This window comes from Mobula birostris, chromosome 8 (assembly GCF_030028105.1).
Source record: "Mobula birostris isolate sMobBir1 chromosome 8, sMobBir1.hap1, whole genome shotgun sequence".
Taxonomy (NCBI): Eukaryota; Metazoa; Chordata; class Chondrichthyes; order Myliobatiformes; family Myliobatidae; genus Mobula; species Mobula birostris.
In genome coordinates, this window is record NC_092377.1 from 87,017,205 (window position 1) to 87,044,438 (window position 27,234).

Here is a 27,234-nt window from a genome sequence, read left to right on the forward strand (position 1 = left end):
GGCACAGTAATAGCAATTCACTAACCATCAGGCTTCTGTGCTGTGCTATTTTTATGTGTGTTATTGGAGTTTATTTTCAATTCATATTAATTTCAAACCTTCCTATAAATTACAAGCGAGGGCTACAAAAATTAAAGCTGAAAACACTCATGTGCATCTATTCATTTTCCTCCAGGGAAAGCCTGTCACTCCCAGACTGTTCTCAGGGGCTCCCAGGCTCTTCAGGTTGGTGATGTGATCGCCAAGCTCCTTGATCATCTCCACTTGCTCATCCAAGCAGTGGTTCTCCAGGAGGTCATAAAGATGAAGGTCACTGTGCTGAGTGGAGAGTTTGGACAGATCCCATAGACTCTGGTTCACATCCTTCTGCAAAGATCTCTGCATTGCCTCCAGACCACTGCTCTGGCTTCTTGATGTCCCTTCCAGCATAATCCTGCCCCCAACAGCATGCTTCAGCTCCCCATGAGGCTGGTGCCTGAAGAACTTGGGAAAGTAATGTAGACTAACATCCTGATCAAAGTAAAAGGGTGTGGAGAGATAAACACAGGAGGAATAGAGGTCCATGTTAATCTGCCTGTTGGCAGTTTTCTCACAGTTCTAGTGGCAATTCTGACACACTTGTGAAACATCCTCTTCGGTGAACAACTGCAATTCTCATTCAGCCAAGAAAGCCCCTGAGGAACTTCTGTAAATACGTGGTTACCAAAAATTCTTTGAACAATGCCCAAAAGCACTTCATTCTGCTGAATCACAACAGAGCTATATTTCATTAGAAGTTTGAGAAGACTTGGTATGTCACCGAAGACCCTTGCAAATTGCTACAGATGTACCATGGAGAGCAGCTTAACTGGGGTGGCATCACCATCTGGTATGGAGGGGCCACTGCACAGGATCTGAAAAAGCTGCAGAAAGTTGCAAATTCAGCCAGCTCTATCATGGTCACTAGCCCCCCCACCCCCACCATCGAGGACATCTTCAAAAGGTGATGCCTCAAAAAGGCAGCATCTATAATTAAGGGCCCCTAGCACTCAGGACATGACATTTTCTCATTGCTCATATGAAGGTGGAGCCCAGGCATACAGGAGCCTGAAGACACACACTCAACATTTTAGAAACAGCTTCTTCCCCTTCATCATCAGATTTCCAAATGGACAATGAACACGTACACTATGTTATTTTATTTTGCTCTCTCTGCTTTAACTTAATTTTATAAAAGTATATTTATTGTAATTTATGTTTTTTTATTATTATGCATTGCACACTACTACTTCTGCAAAATAACAGATTTCACAACATATGCCAGTGATATTAAACCCGATTCTGGTTCTGAAGTAAATTTGCCTTTGAATGTTATCTGCGTTTAGTATTTCTTCTGGGCTCTTGTTCAAAGGAAGCATTGTTTGCTTGCCGAAATCATGCTCTGAATTGTTCTCCCTTCAAGTACAGGCCTTGTCCTTTTTCCCTACTTCTTAAGCAAATTGGCTTTCCTGCTCTACGTTAACATAGCCTTAGCTTTACTTTGCAAAGAAATGATAAACAGTTTCACAATGAGAATCCCAATATGATCAGACTCATACAGAAGGCCAACGACCAGGGCTTGTTCTTTCCCTGTTTTAATAAACAAAAGGGTATCACTAGCATACAATGAACTTTTACATAACACAACAAAATAGTAAAGCTTCCAATCAATCAAAGACCCAATTTTTGAGGCAATGACATAGGGATTTCTGGGGCTGCCTGCATTTTTCGTGCTTAGTAGGTTCCCAGTTTATCATGTTTTTGATGGCAAGCGTTTACCACCTATGGTGAGCTGGCTTTAACACACACATACACATAAACACACACACCAGATGTTTAAAAGAGCTGCTTCATTGCTGTTGGAAAGAAAATCAAAGATGTTTGCTGGCTAACGAGATAAAAAAGGAAACTGCACAAAATGGGGGTTATGATACCTTGACCCTACTTTCCCCTTTCTTTGTGACTTAATGCGATTGCAACATTTTTCATCACTAAGGTCACGATGGAGATTCCTGTAAGCAATTATGTGGAATCCAGTTCCTCTGTCGTTTTGTGTATTACTCCAGATTCCTGGCATTTAGTCTCTCTTGCATCTCCATTTCATGGAATCTCGAGCATTGAAATGGGACATTATTCAGAACAGATCTATGCTGCATGAAAAAGACTAGCACATGTAGGTGCAAGGACAGGTGAATTCATAATAGGAAACAAAGAAATGGTAGAGCGTGCTTTGGAATTGGTAACAAGAGGTGGTCAAATAATGAGCTTAGGAGGAATTTCTTTGCATACAGTGGTGGAAACATGAATCTTCCAGATAATTTGACCACCTCTTATTTCTACATCTTGTTTTGGACTTGCCCCAGAAAGCAAAGTGTTTTTCCAATTTCCTCCAATCAAATAATTCAATCATAAAACAAACTCCTCTGTTTTATTTCCAAATGAGCTCCAGTGTGTTCACTCTTAATCCCAGAAATATTCTTCAAAATACTTCCTGTAGTTGACATTATGACAGCTTTCACAAGGGAGTTACGGAGTACAAGGTAGGTACAATACCTCAGAGGTCCTGGTGAAATGCTGTCATATCAATTTCCCAATGATGATAAGGTCTTTCTATTATCTTGAAATGGGACATTGGGAACTGATGAACAAGGTTCGGCTGCAACCAGCGTGCTGTGCTGTGCAGAGTTCTGGGAACCTTATTTCAGGAAGAAAGATTAATCAAGGGGAGTTGAGGAAAATATCTCAACACCCAACAGACACGAGAGATACGGGTGGTAGTTTCTTAAAAAATCATTTTTGATGTTTGTCTGTGATGTTTCGAAAAAAAGAAGCTGCTTCTTGCTAGGTTCAGCTGCCGCCATAGTAACTTCTTTTGACCTTGAGCAGAACACATTTCCAATAAAAAGGCTTTATCTAATGAATCCACCATTGTTCTTGTGTAAGTTATGACCAGAAAACAGAAATTTGTGGAACACTCTACCCATTGTCCCCACACTTGCCAAACTGTGAGAGACTAAAGACGTTGGTTTTCAAAAGGAATTGGGTGTCCTAGTACTCAAAAAAAACCTATGAATTAACATGTAGGTTGAACTAGTAAACAGAAAGACAATTGTTAATTTGCCCAATACTACAAGATAATGAGTTCAATAGAAATACTGTGCTCCAATGTTATGCGGCTCTGATAGTACCGCTTCTGAAATATTGTGCCAAGGTCTGATTTCACAACATCAGGGAGGACATTCTTTTGATAAAGCAACGGCTCACCAGATTGATTTGAGGAAGGGGTTACGCAGACTAAGTTTATACTCTCTCAATATTTTAGAATGAAAGGCATCTCATTGAAATGTCCCATGAGATTTTCAAAGAATTTCCATAGTTTTTAAATCATGAAATAGAAACCAGAAAATATAAATCAACTCTCAATTAAGTACAGATCCAAAGCAAAAATTGGGAAACAAAGAATAAAAGTGAAAAGTTAAAAAATTTCTTTTTTCCAAAAACTGTACACATTCAAAATTTCCAGTATCAATTTTATTTTGAGGGAACGAGTCCACATTAATAAAACTGGAATTTGACAGGAGAGAAGTAGTCCAAAAATAATCAATTAATGCATTAAATATTTACTATTGCCAATCACACCATTTTCAAAGCTCACACCAATGGAATCACCTTAATGCAATTTTTTCCAAGGAACGCTACAGAAATATTGATGAAAGGTTCAGAGTTCCAGTGTCACTGGGTCTAACAATACACATGCAGGTATGGTGTTGCTCTCATATTAATTCCATTAAATTGGTGAATGTTAATCAACTCAATGTAATCATGTACACAAATTCACCCATTATAATATACAATTATTTACCCACTCCTCCCTTTCCTAAGCAATTTTTGTACTGTACATAAATTACAACTGCTCTTTAACCCGTGTTAAGATATATGTACACATAGTTTTCTCATAACTCTATTCTTTCAATGAGCTTATTCTCCACCAACCATAAGGAACAGTAGCCTACTTATGGCTGACTTGAATCCAAGTAGCATCTTTAATATGGTAAAATGCTTCTAAATCTGCCATATAAGCTTTTCTAAGTATAATTTTACAGTAAATAATAAAACCTTATTTGGGCAGATAACCAAAGTTGGGGGGGGGGGGGGAATAAAAAAAGTACTGGACCTACCCTGAAAAGACACAGAATGCAGATTTAGTATCTGTGCAGCTGAGACACAGCCATCTGTTGTGGAGAACTGGAGGTATGAAACCTAGAGATATGCAAGGAGCCAGGGTTGGAGGGGTGCAGAGGTTTGCGTGAAACCCACAGAAGTACTGAATGGGATACTGTGTTTCGGCATCTTGCAGCAACACGTTCATTCCCACAGCAGAGATTTAAAGACAATGTTAAATTCCTTGTATGCAAGCAGTGATTTCCTTTTTTGCCGAATGAAATAACTTCTCATTTTATGTCCCAACTTGGATTGTCACTGAATACAGTTTAAGTAGGAGGTCACCTTGAGGGCTCTGGTGATAGAAATTCAGGCACTTAGCACATTTTATCCTCTGCACCAAACACACTTTGTTGGAGGTGATGACATTCAAGCTATCGTCACCTACAAAGCAAAATCAAGCAACGTAACTGACAAAGTTTTGCTCCTAGATGACACATTGGTTATTTGTCAGTCTTTGTTTGTGTATAGTTTTTCACTGATTCTATTGTATTCCCTTGTTCTACAGTGAATGCCTACAAGATAATGAATCTCAAGGTACTATACGGTGACGTATACATACTTCGTAGTTCAAAGTAAATTTATTATCAAAGTACATATATGTCACATATACAACCCTGCGTTTCATTTTCTTGAGGGCATACTCAATAAACCAATAGAATAATAACCATAACAGAATTAATGAAATTCACCAGAGTGCAGAAGACAACAAACTGTGCAAATAGAAAAAGAAAAAATAATAAAAATAAATAAGCAATAAGTATCGAGAACATGAAGAGTCCTTGAAAGCCAGTCCATTGGTTGTGAGAATATTTCAATGTTGGGGCAAGTGACATACAGTGAAGTATCCCCTTTGGTTCAAGGCCTGATAGTTGAGGGGTAATAACTGTTCCTGAACCTGGTGGTGTGAATCCTCATGGTAGCAGCGAGAAGAGAGCAGGTCCTGGGCCCCTGATAATGAATGCTGCTTTCTTGCGACCATGTTTCATGCAAACGTGCTCAATGGTAGGGAGTGCTTTACCTATGTTGCCATGTCCAGAACTTTTTGTAGGATTTTCCGTTCACGGGCATTGGTACTTCCATACCAGGCTGTGATGCAGTCAGTCAATATACTCTTCACTACACATCTATAGAAGTTTGTCAAAAAATCTCCACAAACTCTTAAGGTAGCAGAGGCGCTGCCGTGCTTTCTTCATAATTGCACTTATTATGCTGGGACCAGGACAGGTCTTCTGAAATAATAACACGGAGGAATTTAAAGCTGCTAATTCTATCCACCTCTGATCCTCTGATGAGGAATGGCTCCTGGACCTCTGGTTTCCTTCTCCTGAAGTTAATAATCAGCTCCTTGGTTTTGCTGACATTCAAGAGGTTGTTTTAATGACGCCACTCAGCCAGATTTTTCAATCTCCCTCCTATATGCTGATTCATCACCACCTTCGATTCACCTACTAGAGTGGTGCTGTCAGCAAACTTGAGTATGTTATCAGTCGTGTTTAGCCACACAGTCATTAAGTCATACTTTGATAATAAATTTACATTAACTCTTTGAGAATCACCTTTGTGCACCTGATGCTATATTTTCATAATTTCTCACAAAATAGGAGAAAGCCTGTAGTGTTCTCGTGCAGTGTGTTGAAACTCTGACTAAACGCCAAGTTAAACTGGAGCCAATGAAGACAAAGTCGTAGTAAGGTTAACCATTTACTGTTCACTCTTCCACATTAACATCGTATGGTGAAAACTATTGATAAAAAATACAAACATATACAGCAAACAACAGGAATTCTGCAGATGCTGGAAATGCTGGAAATTCACACATTCTTTTTCTCTCTCTCCTTTTTCTCCCTCTGTCCCTCTCACTATTCCCCTTGCCCATCCTCTAGGTTCCCCCTCCCTTTTCTTTCTCCCTGGGCCTCCTGTCCCATGATCCTCTCACATCCCTTTTGCCAACCACCTGTCCAGTTCCTGGCTCCATCCTTCCCCGTCCTGTCTTCTCCTATCATTTTGAATCTCCCCCTTACCTTCCCACTTTCAAATCTCTTACTAACTCTTCCTTCAGTTAGTCCTGATGAAGGGTCTCGGCCTGAAACGTCAACTGTACCTCTTCCTAGAGATGCTGCCTGGCCTGCTGCGTGCACCAGCAACTTTGATGTGTGTTGCTACAAACATATACAGTGTCTGTTTCATTCTGGAGACCATGCGTGCTCTCTTCTTTTAGCAAGTGTCTCCAGCTGTCCCGAGTAGCAGGCGAGGGGGTCCCGTCAAACCACCATCGGGCTCGAGCCCACCCGTTTGAAATTGAAAAGGCGGCATGCATGCCGCCCCAACCGCTGCTTCCTTAACAGATACCGCGTTAATATTTTTACTTCAAATACATTCTTATGAACTTACGGCGTTGCTTCTATAATGTTTCTTTGTGGGTAGAAATGGAGTTCTTCACGATCATGCTGCACTCATGGCACCCACCTTCACACCTTCCTGAACTGGAAGTTACACACAAGACGCAGTGAAACTGTAGGTAATGTCATCACATGCCGCGATATACCATAGACAATGAATTTACCTTTGTTAGACTGTAACTTAATTAACAACCGTTAACTTTAACTAGAAAATAGTTACAAACAAATCATTTAAAACGTAGACCCAGCAAAGTCAAATAAATGCCTTAAGGGCAACACAAAGTCATTCAGTCTTTATTAACTCCCAGAGTAATCCCATCCTTCCAATTATTTCTCCACAACCCTTTCTCTTTCACGAAGTCACAAACATCTCATCCAGCTACACAAGGCAATTCAGAGTAGCCAATTTATCACCCATTTAGGTCACAAAGACAGCACTGGAGGGATCATTGGAGCAACATGACCTGCATCACCATGGTGCCATTTTAGAAGATACCAACACTGGATCTCTGCATCAGATACATGTCCTGGAGTGATGCTGGGGTAATTCCAAGGAGCACATGTGCTTGGACTCCAGTTGGAATATTTTAAGAACAGCTTCTACCCACTCAGCCATCAGACTTCTGAACTGACAATGAACCAACTCATGAACACTACTTCACTAATTTTGTGATTTGCACTACTAATTTTATGTGCGCGCACACACACACACACAAAATGGATTCCGGTTAACTGGACCTTCAGTTGATCAGGGCAGCCATTTATTTTGGACAACTCGTAAAGAACAAAAACTAATCAAGAAAATTTCTGGGACTCCCCCCACTTATTTGGGACACTATAATTGGGACAAGAGATTGCTGCCAAACAGGTTCTAACTAGCGTCAGTCATGTGCCCTCGTGTGGCTGCCTCAGTTAGCCAAAGTTTCATGGAAATAGATAAAAAAAAAGCATAAAAATTTTAAAAAACTGAGTAACAAATTATGTATTTAAATGAAACAAATTAAAACACTACCAATTCAGAACAAATTAAAATGCTAACAAATAGCACCACAGTACCAAAAAACTCATTAGTTCCTAATGGTTATCAATGGAGGAATTCATCCACTGCACATAAACAACAAAATCAGAGTGTAGCCATTAAGACATATATACCATACTTAGAAAAAACATTTTTTAAATAGTGTCAGTTCACTGTGTTTGCGTTCAAAAAAGCAGCGATTTTTGACACTGATAGCTGGCAAGAAATAAGCATAAGACAATGCAGAGCTGTCTTGCTGACTGCGGTTTTCAGGCTTGGGTCAGTTGAGAAAATAAAGCAATTTCTCTACATCAACAATTTAAGCATTATGAAGAATTTGAAGGTATTTACAATCATCTTGAATGTTCCAATGAAAATGAAGATATGGGGGATGCGATCGTCGATATCATTGTATGAATTCAGACAATCATCTGCACCAGAAGTCTGCGCTGATCTCGATCATTATGTGCACTGGATGAAATGCTCCATCCAAAGGCAGTGCCTATAAAACGTATTCACCTCTCCCCCCTTAGAAGTTTTCATGTTTTATTGTTTTACAACATTGAATCACAGTGGATTTAATTTGGCTTTTTTTGACACTGATCAACAGAAAAAGACTAACTTGTGTCAAAGTGAAAAACAAATCTCTACAAAGTGATCTAAATTAATTTCAAATACAAAACACAAAATAATTGATTGCATAAGTATACACCCCTTTTTAATATGACGCACCAAATCATCACTGGTGCAGCCAATTCGTTTTAGAAATCACATATATTAGTTAAATGGAGATCTGTTTTTGGAGACCTGTGTGCAGTCAAGGTGTATCAATAGGTTGTAGTAAAAATACATCTGTATCTGGAAGGTCCAACTGCTGGATAGTCAGCATCCCAACATAAACTACACCATGAAAACAAAAGAACACTGCAAGCAACTCCTCAAAAAGTTATTGAAAAGCCCAAGTCAGGAGATGGATATAAGAACATTTCCCATCACTGAATATCCATCGAAGTACAGTTAAGTCAGACATTAAGAAATGGAAAGAATATGGCACAGCTGTAAATCTGCCTGGAGCAGGCCATCCACAAAAACTGAGTGACCATGAAAGAAGGGGACTAGTGAGGGAGGCCACCAAGAGACCTATGACAACTCTGGAGGAGTTACAAGCTTTAGTGGCTGAGATGGGAAGATATTGTGTAAACAACTGTTGCCCAGGTGCTTCACCAGTCGCAGCTTTATGGGACAGAGGCAAAGAGAAAGCCACTATTGAAAAAAACTCACATGAAATCTAGGCTGGAGCTTGCCAGAAGGTATGTGGGAGACTCTGAATTCAGCTGGAAGAAACTTCTGTGGTCTGATGAAACCAAAATTGAAGTTTTTGGCCATCAGACTAAACGCTATGTTTGGCGTAAACCAAACACTAAACATCATCAAAAACAAACCATCCCTACCATGAAGCATGGTGGTGGCTGCATTATGCTTTGGGATATTTCACTGCAGCAGGCCCTAGAAGGCCTTCTAGGGCCTATTTTGCTTCATTTTCTAGTAAAATGAATGTAGCAAAATAGAGGGAAATCTGGAGGAAAACCTGATGCAGCCTGCAAGAGAACTGCGACTTGGGAGATTGGTTTTCCAGCAAGACAATGAGCCCAAGCATAAAGCCAAAGCTACACAGGAATGGCATAAAAACAGCAAAATTAATGTCTTGGAGTGGCCAAGTCAGAGTCCAGACCTCAATCCAATTGAGAATTTGTGGCTGGATTTGAAAAGTGCTGTTCAGTCACGATCCCTGTGCAATCTGACAGAGCTTGAGCAGTTTTGTACAGAAGAATGGGGAAAATTGCAGTGTCCAGCTGTGCAAAGCTGATAGAGACCTATCCACACAGACTCAAGGCTGTAATTGCTGCCGAAGGTGCATCTACCAAATACTGACTTGAAGAGGGCGAATATTTATGCATTCAATTATTTTGTGTTTTATATTTGTAATTAATTTAGATCACTTTGTTGAGATCTGTTTTTACTTTGACATTAAAGAGTCGTCTTCTGTTGATCAGTGTCAAAAACAAGCCAAATTAAATCCACTGTGATTCAATGTTGTGAAACAATAAAGCATGAAAACTTCCAAGTAGGGTGAATACTTTTTTTTATAGTCACTGTACACATTTTATTGCAATTTATAGTTTACTTTTATGTATTGCACTGTACTACCACTGCAAAACAACAAATTTCATGACATATGGCAACCATATTATACCTGATTCTGACTGGTTTTAATAACAAAAAAATTCAGTGATCCCTGTCTGGGAAAACACAGCAAATCCTCCCTAGCAGAGTAATTCAGAGCCCTAAACAGTCCTTCCAGGTGAGATGACACTTCACCTGTGAGTCTATTGCGATCATCTACTGTATCTGATACTCCCAGCATGGCCTCCTTTATGTTGGTGAGACCCAACATATATTGGGAGACCTTTTGCTCTGACTGCCAGAAAAAGAGGGATCACCCAATGGAGTGCATGACTTCCTCTACTGCCATAATGAGGCCACACTCAGGTTGGAGGAGCAACAACTTATATTCCGACTGCATACCCTTCAAACTTCAAGCTGATAGCGTGAATATTGATTTCTTGTGCTTCTGGTAATTGACCCCCTCACCATTCCATAGTCCAGTTTCCCTCTTTCATCTTATCTCCTTACCTGCCCATCACTTCCCTCTGGTGCTCCTCCCCCTTCCATTTCTTCCATGGTCTTCTGTCCTCTCCTTTCCCATTCCTCCTTCTCCAGCCCTGTATCTCTTTCACCAATTTCCTAGCTCTTTACTTCACCCCTCCCTCTCTCCCACTTTCACCTATTATCTGCCACCTTGTACTTCTTCCTCCCCTTCCAGCACCTCCTTCCGCTAACTTCTCTCCATCCTTTCCAGTCCTGGAATGTCAACTGTTTACCCTTTTCCAAAGATGCTGCCTGACTTGCTCAGTTCCTCCAGCATTTTGTGTGTGTTGCCCAGCAGAGTAATTTCCCTGATGAACAAAAGTCACTGTGCTGGGTAGAGTAGAAATGTACAGTGAGCAGAGAATAGCTACATACAAATTATGCTCATAAGATCAACTTCAGGCATTGACATTAAGGGAATGGAGGGATCCAGAACATGTGCAGGCAGATGGGATTGCTTTAAATTGGCATCATGGTTGGCATAGATTTTGTGGGCCCAACAATCCTTTCTTATGATCTAGCAGTGTGGATATTTGGCATAAGTAATGAGAATTAACCAATCTACACTGTCTGGGAATAGCTTTGCCACCATTTGAATCTTTTAAAGAAATGAATTGGGTGAGTCTTTGAAATGGTTTAGGTAGATAGGGAAATTAAGGTTTATGGAAAAAAGGCAGGTAGGTGGAGATGAGTCAATGGCCAGATCAGCTATGATCTTATTGAATGGCAGAGCAGGCTTGACAGGTTAGATGGCCAACTCCTGCTCCCATTTCTTATGTTCTTACAGATGCAACTGATGGGAGGCGAGAGACAAAATTGGAGGGTGCTGTGGTCACAGATCCTCACTGTGAGAGTCATTGGGGGGGGGGATTTTGGAAGGGAGGTCGTGGGGGATGGGTGGGGAAGAAAATAGTGAGAAATATGGTGCTGCAAGACAATGATGAGAGAGTTGACTAGTATTAAGTTCTGAAGCTACACGGAGTGCAGACGTCTGGAAAGCCTTCACAAGTGGCCAGACATCCGTGTGTCTATATCCCGGCTAAGGACAATAAATCTGGCAGATACTTTTAAAAGTAAGCAGATGTTTCATTTTTAGAAAGGTAGCCCATTGTGAAGCACCAGCACATGCAGGATGTGATGTGGATCTGTGAAAGTTAACTCCTTGAAGTTCATGACTCACATGAGACAACTCATTGAGGGGAAAATTAAAAAAAAAGGATCTCCTAAATTTGCACAAGCTCCAAAATGACAGGAGGTCAAATGAGCTCAATAGAAGACATTCTGCATACAAGGAAGTCAACAAAAATCAAATGGAATTCACTGCAACAACAAGCACAAACATCTGCCCATTTGAACACAGGTAAGTCCATTCAAGACCCTGATTATGATTAGCCAGAAAATGTGCAATGCACTGAATAATGATGGATAGGGTGGATGTTGAAAACAAAATTCAAATTACATGTCAATTACAAGTTTTTACCAAGTTGTAATTAATCAACGCCTTGATTCAGGTGTTTAAGTTTTCTGCCTTTTGTTTAGTGGTGCCCAGAACCTACAGGAAGTTGGCAGAAGAAAATGAGGTAGATAGGATTACTGGAAGAACCTAAGAAATACTAAGGGGGAAGTCCCACAGTAAGGTAGCATATGCAGTAATATAAGGGAGGTGTCAGGAAAGGCATTTGCTCACAGTAGTCAATGGAGGGCAGTGAACAGCTGAGGGGAGAGATCAAAATTATCAAGTTAGAGTTGTATAGCACAGAGGCCTTTCAGCCAAATCATCCATGCTGGCTGTGAAGCCCATCTATGCTAAATTATTTCCCTCTATGTTTTTGCAATATGTGTTCAAATGTTTTTTTAAATGATCTAATTACACATCCTTCTATCGCTTCCTCCAGCAGCTCATTCCATAAACACACGACGTCTGAATGGAAATATGTGCTCCTGGGTAGGAAATGTATTTCAATGACTTGGCATCCTTAATACAAGAAAGGTTCAAAGTTCAGAATAAATTTATTATCAAAGTACATATAATATCCCAAGATTCATTTTCTTACGGGCATTCACAGTAACACAAAAAACGCAATAGAATCAATGAAGAACCACATATAAAGACAAACAACCAATGTGCAAAAGATGACAAACTGTACAAATCTAGACAGAAAAGCAAATAATAACTAGACAAATAAATAAACAAACAAAACTGAGAAATGAGTTGTAGAGTCCTTGAAAGTGAGTCTATAGGCTGTGGATTCAGTGTTGTGGTTAGTGAAGTTAACCACTGGTTCAGAAGCCTGATGGTTGAAAGGTAATAACTGTTCCTGGACCTGGTGATGGAGGAGTTAATCCGTACCACATTTCCGATGGCAGCAGTGAGAAGCCTGGAAGTTAGGGGTTCTCGTTGATAGATGCTGCTTTCTTGTGGCAGCATTCCTTGGTGCTTAATGGTGGGGAGTGTTTTCCTGTGATGGACTGGGCTGTATCCACAACTTTGTGTGGACTCTTCCATTCGTGGGCATTGGTGTTTTCATACCAGGCCGTGAGACAGCCAGTCAGGGTACTCTCCACTGTGCATCTCAAAGTTTGTCAAAGTTTTAGATGACATGCCAAATTTGTGCGAACTTCCAGGAAAGCAGAGGTGTTGCTGTACCTATTTTTGTAATGATACATACATGCTGGTCGCAGGATAGATCCTCTGAAATGATAATGCCGAGGAATTTAAAGTTACTGACTCTCTCTGTAGTGAATTGAATATTTCAGTAATATTTGAGCAAAAATTGTAAAAACTTTAATTAAGCATTTGTTTGTTTACATAACTCATTATCGGTGATACAGAATATAAGTAGTACATGTATGGCAGACATCACTATGCTACCACATCATATGTGAATGCCTCACAAAGAAAAAAAGAACTGAATCCCCAACTCCTGTTTTTTTCTGTTTATTAGTTTTCAGAATTACAAAATGAATAACAGTGGTAACAAGGAAGTTTTAAAACAAACCCGAGACAACTGCTGGAGAGTGGCATGTTTCTTCTTCAGCAGGGTAGAGAGATGGTCAAGTTTAAAAAAATGCAGCAAATGGACAAAATTAACTGGGTCATTAACAGTGAGTACAAAGTGATAATATTAATAGATTTTTAAAAAGCGGAAATGGCTGGCTACATCAGAAAGATAGATGTGTTTGATTGTACAACAGATACTGTAACTAGGTGATGTATACCGATCAAATTGAGCAGTATTTTGAAGTGAATGAAATAGCCAAGCGAGAGAGTACCGGTGACATTGAGTGCAATTGGTAGAAAAGCATACAGTTTGCTTAGAAGTTTAACTGCTCCAACCAATCCGGCAGAGATGAGCTTTGCTGATATCGTTGAAGGTAGAGCAGGAAGGAAAGGGAGCCCATTTCAGCTTACATTGCTAAATTGAAGATATTGTCGAAAATTGTCAGGTTCAGTGAATTAAGAAAGGTACTGAATGATGCTACAGTAATGTTCAAGGATGGCACTGGAAAACTCAAACACATTAGGAGTAAAACAGTGTTAAATGAAAATGCTACACCCAAGTTTTACAAAGCCCGTCTGGTTCCTGAGACCATCTGTGATAAAGTAGCCAGTGAGCTAGGTCACAAGGTGGCTGAAGGAATTCTTTCCAATGCTGAGTGCAGCCCATGGGCAATGCCAGTGGTCCCTGTTGCCAAGGATGGGTCTTTCAGGGTCTATGGTGATATTAGGGTCACCATCAACGCAGTATTGAAAGTAGATCAATACCCTCTGCCCAGGATAGAGATACTTTTACAAACCTTCCTTCAGCAAAGTAGACTTAGCTGAGGCCTACCTGCAGATGAAGATGGCAGGAGAATGCAAAGTGTTTCTCACCATAAATACTCACAATGGACTTTATCGCTATAATTGGCTTAGATTGGAGGCTTAATAGGCTATACTTCATTTGGAGTTTGAAGAGATTTGGGTTGTTACCAAAAGTATTTGAAAATTTCTATAGATGTACTGTGGAGAGCATTCTGACAGGCTACATCACTGTATGGTATGGGGGGAGGGGGAGTGGGGAGTGGGGTGCTACTGCATAGGACCGAAAGAAGCTACACAAAGTTGCAAAATTAGTCAGCTCAATCTTTGGTACTAACCTCTGTAGTATTCAAGGCATCTTCAAGTAGTGGTGCCTCAGAAAGGTGACGTACATTAAGGACCCCTTAATAATGGACATGCCCTCTTCTTATTGTTACCATCAGGAAGGAAGTACAGAAGTCTGAAGACACACACTCAGTGATTCAGGAACAGTTTCTTTCCCTCTGCTATATGATTCCTAAATGAACATTGAACCCACGACCACCACAGGTTTCCCCCGCCATCCGAAGGTAGAGCATTCCTATGAAACAGTTCATAAGCCGGAATGTTGTAAAGCAAAGAAGCAATTACCATTTATTTATATGAGAAAATTTTGTGAGCGTTTGCAGACCCAAAAATAACCTACCAAATCATGCCAAATAACACATAAAACCTAAAATAACAGTAACATATAGTAAAAGCAGGAATAATATGATAAATACACAGCCTATATAAAGTAGAAATACTTTTCCACAATCATTGCCGGCACTGTTCGCCGAAGCAAAAATCTCACGCAAGCGCTGTTGGCAAAAACACTCTCTCCAGTAACCTTTAAGCTATGAAGCTGCCAAATCATACCAAATAACCTAAAAGTACACAGCCGATATAAAGTAGAAATAATGTATGTAGTGTAGTATCACTTACTGGAATTGGGAAGACAGCGCAGAGCACGCTGATGATGGTGTGTTAGGCTGAGTCGTCGCAGGTTGGGTGGTGCAGTGGCCCCCACCCTCCAGGCCGCCGACCGATACATTGCCACGAAGCATGCAGGGGCCCAGCAGTAGCCGGAAGGCACACAGCACATCTTTAAGAAAAAAGCTGAAATAAACATGCTAATTAATTAGGTGCCGCCCAGCACGTAATTGTTGACCCAGTTCAGTGCCGATTGCATCGCCTCTGATCTAGGCCGACATCTACGTGTCTGGCGGTAAATGTTAATTAGCATGTTTATTTCGGCTTTTTTCTTAAAGATGTGCTGTGTGCCTCCCGGCTACCACTGCATTCTCCGCGAATCGGTATCTGTCCGTGGCCCGGGGGTTGGGGTGGTGGGACACTGGGGTGTCATCTCATCTTCATCTGTTTCCATTAGAGCAGGCGGCTCATCTTCTCCTATGACTGCCCGCCTCAATGTGATGTCGAAGGTCGACGTTCGTCATCTGCTGTGGCTGATGTGGAAGGCTTGCTTGACTGCTGAGCCTCGTACATTTTTCTATCATACAGTTCTTTTCAAGCACTCAAACCATCCTACAAATATCCCCTAAACTGACGTACCCTTTCAAAATTAAAGTTGTACTTTATCATTGCAGTGAAAATCTCACGCAGTTGCTTCATGTTCATTTCGCTACTGCATTCGGTTTTGACTGTTATCCTTTCCTCTTCCAATTGCATCAGCTCTTCATCTATCAGTTCTTGGTCATGAGATGCCAAAACCTCTTCAACATCGTCTTCGTCAACTTCCACAAGCCAAACTCACTTTGTCCTTGCTTCGTTCACCACGATCAAAACGCTTAATTATGTCTAGTTTTACGCTAAGTGTAACACTCTTATGAGCTCTTTCAGGCTTTTCCAATACCTCAGAACTCATCTTGCAAACGGCTGCTCACAGGCACGTGTTAAAGCAATGCAGTTCCGAATCCAGGGGAGAGTGGCTGCTTGGGGCGCACACTGCCTTTTATCGCGCGCTGTTTTTTTTCGTAACAGTGAAAACACCTTCTGTTAGCAAAAACAGGGTACTAATATAGGTCTTTCATAACAGTGACGTTTCGTAAAGCGAACGTTCGAAAAGCGGGGGACACCTGTTCCTCACTTTTCAAGACACTTACCAGTGATAATTAACCTGATTTGATTCTAATTTGAAGTAGCATCTGCACCTGCACTTGCACTCTAGCAGAAAACTCAGGGCCAGGTGCTACAAAGCTGCCCAGGCTTTCAGTGCTACCTGGGTGGCGCCATTGTTACTGATTAGGATGACAAGGAACACCTGCAAGATCTTAAGACAGTGTTAAAGAGTTTTGAAGATTAAGGGCTCAGAGCACAAGAAGTGTGAATCCTTTAAACCAAACATCGCTTACTGCAGCACCAATGCAGAGGTGGGCTCTGTTTCTCAGAGGACAACTAATCATGGAAATGCTGATGGATTGTCCCGTTTATCCTTCGAAAAGGAAATACCTAAAAAAAATTACAGAGGACACATCTCTTGAAGTATTCTCTCCCATGCAAATTTAAAGTCAGCCTATTACGCAGTGATAATCCAAAGAGAAACCAGTAGAGGCCCCACAATGTCCCAGGTCTACATGGCATCCAGAACGGCTGGAATGTGCAGCAGACATTCCAGTTTCCCCCTTTTCTGGAGCACCAGGATGAACTTACCCTCGACGGGAGTTGCCTTTTGTGGGGTTTGAGAGTAGTTGTACCACCTAAGCTGAGAGCTAACGTGTTGGAGGAACAACGTGCCGGTATTCTAGGAGTGGTCAAATTGAGAGCATTGGCTTGAAGCTTTGTCTGATGGCCTAAGATACATTAACAAACTGAGCAGCTTGCCATGCACTGTTCGGGATGCCAACACATCCATTAGATGCCAAAAGCAGCACCTCTCCACCCCTAGGAATAGCCTCCATTGCCCTGGCGGAGGATTCATGTGGATTTTGACGGACTATTCATGGACAGAAATTTCTTCGTAGTACCGAATACAACTACAAAGTGGCCAGAAGTGTTCCCAATAGCCTCCATTACAACCTCACACACACTGCTGATGTTATGAGAAACCTCTTCTCAAGGACTGGTGTTCTTCAGAACACTTAGTCAGTGACGACGGACCCCAGTTTGTTGCGGAACAGTTTCAGTCATTCCTGAAAATGAATGGAATATAACATATAACTTCTGCACTGTATCACACAGCTACAAATGGCTTGGTGGAAAGGTTTGTCTAGAATCCAGAAAATGCACTGAGAGCAACGTCAGCAGAACACACTACACTGAATCAGAACCCCACCATTGCATATCACAGTGCAGCACACACACTACAATCAACAACTCACCAGCTATGTTGTTCCTGGGTCATCCCTTGCACTCATGCTTGGATCTTCTCAAACCCAATCTCAGAAGGACTATGCGGGACAAACAGCTGAGACAAATTGAGGGCTCCGCAAACAAGAAGGTTTGATGTTTCAAAACATAACATTCTCCACCTCCAATCCCCTCATGAGGACTGGCTCAAAATCTTCTAGTTTCCTCCTTCTGAAGTCAATAATCAGCTCCTTTGGTCTTGCTGACACTGAGTGAGAGGTGGTTGTTGTGGCACCACTCAGCCAAGTTTTCAGTATCCTTCCTACATGCTGATTCATTACCACACTTGATTCTGCCAACACCAGTGGTTGTCAGCAAATTTAAAAATAGCATTGCAACTGTACCAAGCCTCACAGTCATAACTATAAAGTGAGTAGCGCAGGGGCTAAGCACAAATCCCTGTGGCGCACTTGTGTTGATGGTGAGTGTAGAGAATGTTGTTGCCAAACTGAACTGACTGGGGTTTGCAAGCAAGGAAGTAGAGGATTCGGTTGTTCAAGCAGGTATTGAGGCCTAGGTCTTGGAGCTTATTGATTATTCTTTAGGGGATGATAGTGTGGAATGCAGAGCTGATGTCAATGAAGAGCATCCTGATACATGCATCTTCACTATTCAGATGTTCCCTGGCTGTGTGAAGAGCAAATGAAATGGCATCTGCTATTGACCAGTTGTGATTATAGGCAAATTGGAGCTGATCCAACAGGAGGTATGGAACCAATTGAAAGTAAAACAAGGGAACGAGAGTCTAACTTTGTTCTTTTTTACTTTAATCGAAGTGCACACTTTATCAAGTGATACTGTCATGACGTATGCAATTCACATATTTGTACATATAACCCATGAGTTATTTAAATGAACAAGAATGCTTAAACAGTATTGAAATATTAAGTACACAACAGAAAGAGTCTTAAAAACTCTTATAAAAAGTTTCAATCTGCCCACCTGCTTTGAAAGACTGAAATGCGCAAATTACTTGGAGGCTTACAGCAATCATAACTGAGTGGAGTCAATCCAAGATTTCTTTAGAAATAGTTTACTGAGTCTGCTCCTCAAGTGAGCATAAGTGTTCTTGGAGAGGTTCTCAACAGTCTTTCTTGGATGATTGCTGATGACACAACAATTGTAGGCTGTATCTCGGGTAATGATGAGGTTGAGTACAGAGAGGAAATTAAAAATCTGGTGGCATAGTGCGAAGACAATAGCCTATCCCTCAATGTCAGCAAGACGAGGGAATTGGTTGTTGACTTCAGATTGGCCACAAACAGTGACAGCACAAGTAGATGCTTACAGGGCATCCATTCTGATAGAGTTTAAAAGTTTAACATGTTCATTTTTAGGACAAAATAGTCTTCTTGATGTCACATACTTCACTTATGGAGTTCAATTTAAAAAATGCAAAACTGCAATCAAGCAAATTCACATATGAATGTTTGCAGGAATCTATAGAGTATCTGTAAAGAAACGGCTGTAATCTCTCTACTGTAAACTCAAGGCAAACATTATGTAGGCCTATGCCTCGTTGGCACAGAATTATCAAGCAATTAAATGGCCGAAAATTACAATAAAATTACAATTTATTCCTTTTGCTTTCCCCTTTGAAATTACTTTGTCAGTTTCATTCCTGTTTCACACAACTTACAATAAAACAACTTTGCAGAAGTTATCAAAATCATCCCGTGCTTTTGTGCTTCATTTATCTAAAAACAAAGTTACCAGCGATAAGATATCGCATGTGGGACTACCTTCCTCTCCCACGCTAAAACATTAGTTTATTGCATAGATCCATAGCCCCTGGATCAATAACAGGTAAGAGGCATCAGACTCTTCATTTAATTTAGCACTTTTAATCAACCACTTGATAATGCAGAATTTGACAATGCAGTGCCATCTTCTATGACACATTGTAATCCTGTTGTCCATTTGATCTTTTAGCAGTATGATTGCAGTTGCTGATCAGATTAAGTTTTAGTCAAAAGCACAAGACAAAGCCAAGCTTATTTGATGAACAACTATACAGAGTTGGAGACAGTGTTCACTATATTTGTAAATTGCATTTTTGCCCCTCTCCTAAAAACGGATAAGCAAAGACCACCAACATTTTAGATTTTTTTTGTGAGTATTAGATTTAAAGCACCTACCTAAAACAGAATGCTTGCATATTGTATAATCAATTAAATGAAGTTACATTTGTAGAAAAAGGTAAAAAAATTAATGAAACCATTACACTTCTGAAATCCATTACTGGTAAAAATAGTGAACCAAGATTTGGGAGCAAACTTGAAGCAGACCTGATCACTATGTTTTATTACGAAATGACTGACAGCAGCAAATGCGTTTACAGAAAACACAAATCCTAGCTTGTTGTGAAATAAATCTGTTCATTCCATTTAGAATAAACTGACAAGGTTTATTTGTGCACCAAGCAACGGTTCTCCTAAGTAACATTACTCAGGAGCACAAAAACTATTACCAGCGCCATCCAGTGAACCAATTGTGTAACTAATTCTAAAGACCAAGAATTCCATTGTAAACTATAAAACCTTAAGTAATACTTTAATTCAATTTTTATTTATTTAGAGATACAGCACAATACCGCCTTCGAGCCGTGCCACCCCCAACACACTGGTTTAACCCCAGCTAATCATGGGACAATTTACAATGACCAATTAACCTACTAACCAGTACATCTGAGGGAGGAAACCAGAGCACCCTAGGAAACCCACACTTTGCACACAGAGGATGTACAGGCTCCTTACAGAGGACGCTGGGATTGAACCCAGTATGATCCCCATACGTACAACACCGGAAGCCATTTAGTCCATTTGATCCATGCCAGTTCTCAGCGCAATCATATTAGTCTCATTTCCATGAGGTCCTACAATTTATATGCCCGTATACGTTCTTTCATTCCTCTTGCACTTATCCACATGAGAGATCATTTACAGCATTCAATCAGCCCGCATGCCTTTGGGTCATGGGAGAAAACTGGAGCACAGTGCAGGAAACCCATGCAGTCAACAAGAGAAGATACAAACAGACTGCAGCTGAGTGACGGGCATGATAAGGCAGCAGCACTATCATCGGCACAAGAGTGTGGTATACTTAACAGCAGTGGGCAAAAAAAAACTGGATGACTACCTCATATTCCATGTTGTTAGTGGCCCAGATTATGCTTAAAGTCTTTTAGTAGACTACTAAACAGCAATTTATAGCCAGTGGGAGCCCAAAAGAGTTTGTGTTGAGTCTGTGCACAACTAGATATAAATCAAATAAAAGCATGCATGTGGGAGATGGCTTTAATCAGTGTATTCACATTGCAGTGAGAAAGAGAAAGAGAGAACAGTGCAGATGCGTAGACAACAGATCAATAGGTAAAGCTAACCGGGGGTAAGGAGGGTGTCATTGCTCTAAAAGAAATAGATCCAATACATTACACTTCCTCTCTCCTTTAGATTAATGCAACGTAAAACTGTATGTGTACAAAACATTCACTTGCCCTTTCATAAACCCATATTCCAAATAAACATGCCACAATAACAGTCCATAACTAACTTCACAGTTCTAAAGTTCTTTTGGTGCTCTGTTTCTTTCAGGATAGCGCCTCTGGACCCGTGAAGTGGCGTCAGGTTTGGTAGGTGTCTTGTCTAAGACAACATTCTCAGTTTCTGCTATCAAGCTGCTGTCCGTGAAATCAGCACGGAGAGGCAAGTCCAGTGACTAATATGTCTGCTTTGTTGGATGCAGTCGACTCAGGTGTGTTCTTCGGTTGAGCATCCAGTATCTGGTCCACATGACGTCTCCGTGTCTGATCTCCAACATCCACTGTGTACATCAGTGGTCCGGTTTTTGTAGCTATCCTACCAGGTGTCCATTTGCCTTCTTGGTAATCTTTTGCTAGGATTTCCCTGTCCAATCTCAGAACTCCTTGCTCCTTCACTTGGCAAATGGCTAAACTGTTCATTCTGTAATTTTCTCTGGAGGTCTGGTTTCAGGAGGCTATGCAAGATCTCAGATTCCTGTTCATGAACAGCATTGCAGGTGTTTGATTTGTCATCACATGAACAGAGTTCTGATACACAAAAGGAAGTTGTCCACCTTGTGCTGAAGAGAAGTGTCCTCCTTGTCCATCACTTTAATGGACCTCTTGAAGGTTTGGATGAACCTTTCAGCTCACCAGTTCATTTCTGGGTGAACAGCAGCTGACTTGAAATGCTTGATGCCATTTTTCTTCATGAACAGTCAGAATTCTTCTGATATGTATTGTGGTCTGAGGACTGATGGTTGAGGAGCAGTAACTCACAATTTCTTCTGGTAAGCCATTTCTGGTGAAGATAATCCTCAGAGGGGAGACAGTCTTTGCTGAGGTGGTTGACATCATTAGTATAACCTCCGGCCACTTCAAATGAGCATCCACAGCAATCAGAAACATGAAGTCCATCAATGGCCCAGCAAAGTCAATATGTACTCTTTGGCATGGTGAAGACAGCCACTCCCACGGGTGTAACGGTGCTTGTGGTAGGTGACTTGTAAAATTTTGAACTTTTTGGCATCCCGAACAGCATTTGGCCTCACCACCAAGGCCATGCTCTTTTCTTGCTGCTGCTGCCATCAGGTAGAAAGTACAGGTGCCTCAGGACTCACACCACTAGGTTCAGGAACAGTTACTACTTCTCAATCATCAGGCTCAAACAAAAGAAGATAACTGCACTCATTTTATTCCTGGTGTTCCCACAACTGATGGTCTCACTTTAAGGACTCCATCTTGTTATTTCATGCTCTCATTATTTATTGCCATTTATTTATATTTGCATTTGCGCAGTTTGATGTTCATTGATCATGTCTACAGTTACCATTCTATAGGTTTGCTGAGTACACCCGCAGAAAAAAGAATCTCAGGGCTGTATGTGGTGACACGTATTCTGATAATTTTATTTTGAACAAATACAGGTTGAGTAGCCCCCCCCCCAATCCAATAAACTCCGAAATCCAAAATCTTGGGCGCTGACTTGACATCACAAATGGAAATTTCCACAAGGCGCTGGGAAGGCGCCTCTGATCTGGGCCGACATTTACGTGCTGGGCGGCACCTAATTAATTAGCTTGTTTATTTCGGCCTTTTTTCTTAAAGATGTGCTGCACCACTGCATGCTTCACTGATCTGGATCAGTCCGTGGCCCGGAGGTTGGGGACCACTGCATAGACAGTTCTGAGAAGTGACCTCACATATGTAATGAACAGAAGTTAATGAAAAATAGAAAAAACACTGCATAAAGTGAAAAATAAAGATCTCACCATGTATTGAAAGACTGGATTAGTTAGCAGAATGAACATATGCCGCGTAACGGTATGCTGATCATGAAACAAGCAGAGATCGATCATGACGAACTGAAAATTGAAGATAATTGTAAACATTCAGCAGGCTGGTGGCAGAAATTTAAGGAAAGGCACAGCATTAATTTTTTTTTAAAAAAGATTTGTGGTGATAAAGTGTCTGCTGATCACAAAGTAACAAAGAAATTCATTGATAAGTTTTCAGAACGGCTGTATCAGTACATATGCGTGACGAACAAATGTAGAGACCGCTTACCTGTAGCACATAAATTCAGAGTCAGAAACGATGGCAGTCCCAAGCTATCTCATTATATATTTCAAATCCAAAAATAATTGAAGATCTGAAACACTTCTAGCCCCAAGCATTTCAGATAAAGTGTACTCAATCCGTACATCGTTTTGGATGCAGTTCGGGAGTGAGCCATCTAGCAGAGGAAAGCCATAGCACTCAGTTGCAACATTTATGAGAAGTTTGGATAGATATATGGAGGAGAGAAGGAAGGAGGGCTACTGTCTGGGTGCAGGGAGATAGGACCAGGCAATAAAACAGGTTGGCAGAGACTAGATGGGCCAAAGGGCCTCTTTCTGTGCTGTATTGATTTGTGATTCTATATAGAAAGCAAAATCAAGATCGAAACAGATTGAGTGAATGAAATACAAAGACAATATTTTAATTTTTTATGAATTGTTAAAATACATATACTCCAAATAAGACATGCAGAAGTAATTTTAGTTATTAGTTAACTTTAGTTTTTTTTTTAAGTTGTAATTAATACTTTCACATATTTAAATCCTCCGATTGTGCATTTTTGGAACAAGCTCCAGAAATTTTTGTTTAAATGCCAGATCTCTCAGCAGAGTTCCAGAGCTCCCAAAGGTGTGAAGTAGATCATACAGCAGCTTAAGGATTTCTGCGTTTAACTGTTCATGTTCAGATGCTGGAAGCTGCTGTTTGATTTACTTATTAATAACAGTGAATACTAATAGTCTCCACATGAGTCCTCTCTCAATCACAGGCCAAGAGACCTGCACATGTCCAATGATCTTTCGGGCTAATGCTTCACATGGAAGTTGGGATTTCAAATAGACTAACATTCCCCAATTTATTAAACTGAAACATCAGTGCAGGTATATCCTGTTACCATACAATCTTGATTGATCTCAGCCATGACTGAGAGTGTTGGTAATATACTGCAGGAAAAGCTATAGCACAGACTCAATAATGTGATATAAATGACACAGGAGATACAAAAGATTATAATTTTATGCAAAGACTTGATAGATTATCTTACTGCAAATTCAGAAAAGAGTGAAGTGGTGATTTTATATGTTTGAGAAGGTAAATACTGAAAGGTTGCTCCCATTGATCAAATAAGATCAAATACAGTATGGTCTTATTCCAAAGAATACCATCAGGAAACATCTTCGTTTCTATGTTGCCACAAAGTTGTACTACTCTTTTTGCTACAGTTGTATTCTGCATATTGTAACTTCCTGAGCCCATCCGCATGCCTTGCTGTAAACCATTGATCGCTATTGTCATTCGGTTTTATCATTCCGTCTATCAATAGAGTGGAAAAACCGTGGTACTCAGTCAGATCTCTGAGAAATACCAACATAGCTCTCTCAAAAGAAAACATTATTTTTAGCTCTATTCACCCCTACTAACAATAACCAGCTCACCACTTTTACGAGAACCTCCAACCTACTGAAGGATGATTTATACTTGTGCGTCACACATAAAAATTGCTGGTGAACGCAGCAGGCCAGGCAGCATCTATAGGAAGAGGTACAGTCAATGTTTCAGGCCAAGACCCTTCGTCAGGACTAACTGAAAGAAGAGATAGTAAGAGATTTGAAAGTGGGAGGGTGAGGGGGAGATCCGAAATGATAGGAGAAGACAGGAGGGGGAAGGGATGGAGCTGGAAAGTTGATTGGCAAAGGGGATATGAGAGGATCATGGGACGGGAGGCCTAGGGAGAAAGATAGGGGGAGGGCGGAAGCCCAGAGGATGGGCAAGGAGTATAGTCAGAGGGACAGAGGGAGAAAAAGGAGAGAGAGAGAAAAATAAAATTAATAATAAATAAATAACAGATGGGTACGAAGGGGAGGTGGGGCATTAACGGAAGTTAGAGAAGTCAATGTTCATGCCGTCAGGTTGGAGGCTACCCAGATGGAATATAAGCTGCTGTTCCTCCAACCTGAGTGTGGCTTCATCTTGACAGTAGAGGAGCCAGTGGATAGACATATCAGAATGGGAATGGGACATGGCCATTTTAATTTCATTTTAATCAACTTTCCAGCTCTTAGCTCCATCCCCTCCCCCTCCTGTCTTCTCCTATCATTTCGGATCTCTCCCTCACCCTCCCACTTTCAAATCTCTTACTATCTCTTCTTTCAGTTAGTCCTGATGCTGTACCTCTTCCTAGAGATGCTGCCGGGCCTGCTGTGTTCACCAGCAACTTTGATGTGTGTTGCTGTACCTATGGCGTCAATTTGATGCAAAAGTATAAATCAGCCTGGAGTCTGCAAACAATGGAAGCCCATGCAAGTTATAGCTAGACACTTAATTATTTAACATGAGAGTGACCTCCTCAGATGAGAATACAACTAATTTAAGAAAGGAGTCTACATATCTTGCCAGTATACAGAAACTGGGGAACAGTGCAAACTGTAAACAATTAGAAAGCAGGACCTGAAGAGTCTCAGCTCTCCAAACATTACAGTGAATTAACCTTGTAGAAATTTTGCAGGTGAATTTTGACACCACTATAAACTTATGTTCCAGGCCTAAGGAAATATTACCCCTCTGAAAGACTTTATTTCACTTTGCTTCAGAGTGAAATTAGAGATGTAATTGCCAACATTATATCAATAACATTTAAAACAAACACCATTAAATCAAGATAATTAAAATAGCCATTATTGGAGCCATGACAAATTCTAATGAAATTATTATGCAAATTGGTTAAATCAGACAAAATAGGTCAACAAAGTTATAAAGGATATGAGCCATTAATTTTGATTTTTGTTTTTCCTTATGAAGGTAAAGATTAAGGTTATGGATCCCACAACCTGCCTGAGTCACAGGGGCACTGCACCAGTTGCCTGCATCTCTCACGGTTGTGGGTTGCAGCAAAGTTCTCTCCAGCCCACTCTGCAATGTTGTCTGCCCATTTCTTCTTCTGTCTGCCCCTTTCTCTTCTCCCCCCTGCACTGTTCCCTGAAGAATGGTCTTTGAGAGTCCACTTGATCTTGTTATGTGGCCGTACCATCTCAGTTTCCTCTTCTTTACTGTGGACAGTAGATCTTCATAGTGTCTCATGTGTTGGGTGATGGTTCTTCATACTTCGTTGTTTGAGACATGGTCTGTATAGGAGATGCCAAAGAGCCTCCTAAAGTATCTCATTTCTACTGCCTGGATCCTTTTTTGCAGTTCTGTTGTCAAAGTCCATGATTCGCATGTATACAAGAAGATGGAGAATGCAAATGCTTGCAAGAGTTTCAATTTGGATTTGAGAGTGATGTTATTCTCTCTCCAGATTGGTTTCAGTTTAGCCAGCACTGCTGTTGTTTGGGCTGTCCTTTGCAAGGATGTCAGGCTTTGATCCTTCTTGGTTGATGATGGCACCAAGATACTTGAACCGTTTGACAGCCTATAGTTCTTGTCCACTGACTATGATTTATGTCGTGATTGGCTCCTCACTGTTTCTCATCAGCTTGGTTTTCTCTGCACTGATGTCCATGCTATATCCAGTAGATGTATTGTCGGGAAGGTTCACAAGGCAGGCCAATTCATCTTCACTTCCTGCCAGCCCATCCACGTCATCGGTGAACCTGAGGTTGGTTATCATCTGTTCTCTGATGCTGACTGTGCTGATGTGATCTTCCAGGATATCTGTTATTATTTGCTCCAGGAAAATGCTGATCAGTGTGGGTGAAAGGAGGCAGCCTTGTCAGACTCCAAATGATGTGTGGAACCACTCTCTAACCGTGCCATGAACAAGTTCTGCACTGCTAGCTTTGGTGTAGGGCTGCTTGATGGTTTGGATCAGCTTCTGTCCCACGTTGCATCTCTTCATTGTGACTCAGAGTTCATCATGGCATGCCCTGTTGAATGCTTTCTTGAAGTCTATGAACATGTGGAAGGTGTCCTTTTGATGTTAGTTGCACTTCTTGCACAGTACTTGTAGATTGAATATCTGTTCTATTGTACTTCTTCCACTTCTGGATCCAGCCTGCTCTGTGGCGATTATTTCTACTGCCTGTGGTTTCAGATTTCAAATTTCAAATTGTGAAGAACCTCACAAAACAGAGACAGTTGTAAATCAACACCATCCAAGACAAAG

The 27,234-nt window shown here is 40.9% G+C and overlaps 1 protein-coding gene and 1 pseudogene across 4 annotated transcripts in view; both read right to left on the bottom strand.

The window, feature by feature from the left end:
- LOC140201452 (ras and Rab interactor 2-like) overlaps positions 1-27,234 on the bottom strand; it is a 170,968-nt gene that overhangs the window by 110,396 nt on the left and 33,338 nt on the right. The gene's annotated exons all lie outside the window — the stretch shown is intronic.
- On the bottom strand, positions 158-26,739 carry LOC140202012 (ferritin heavy chain, oocyte isoform-like; annotated as a pseudogene).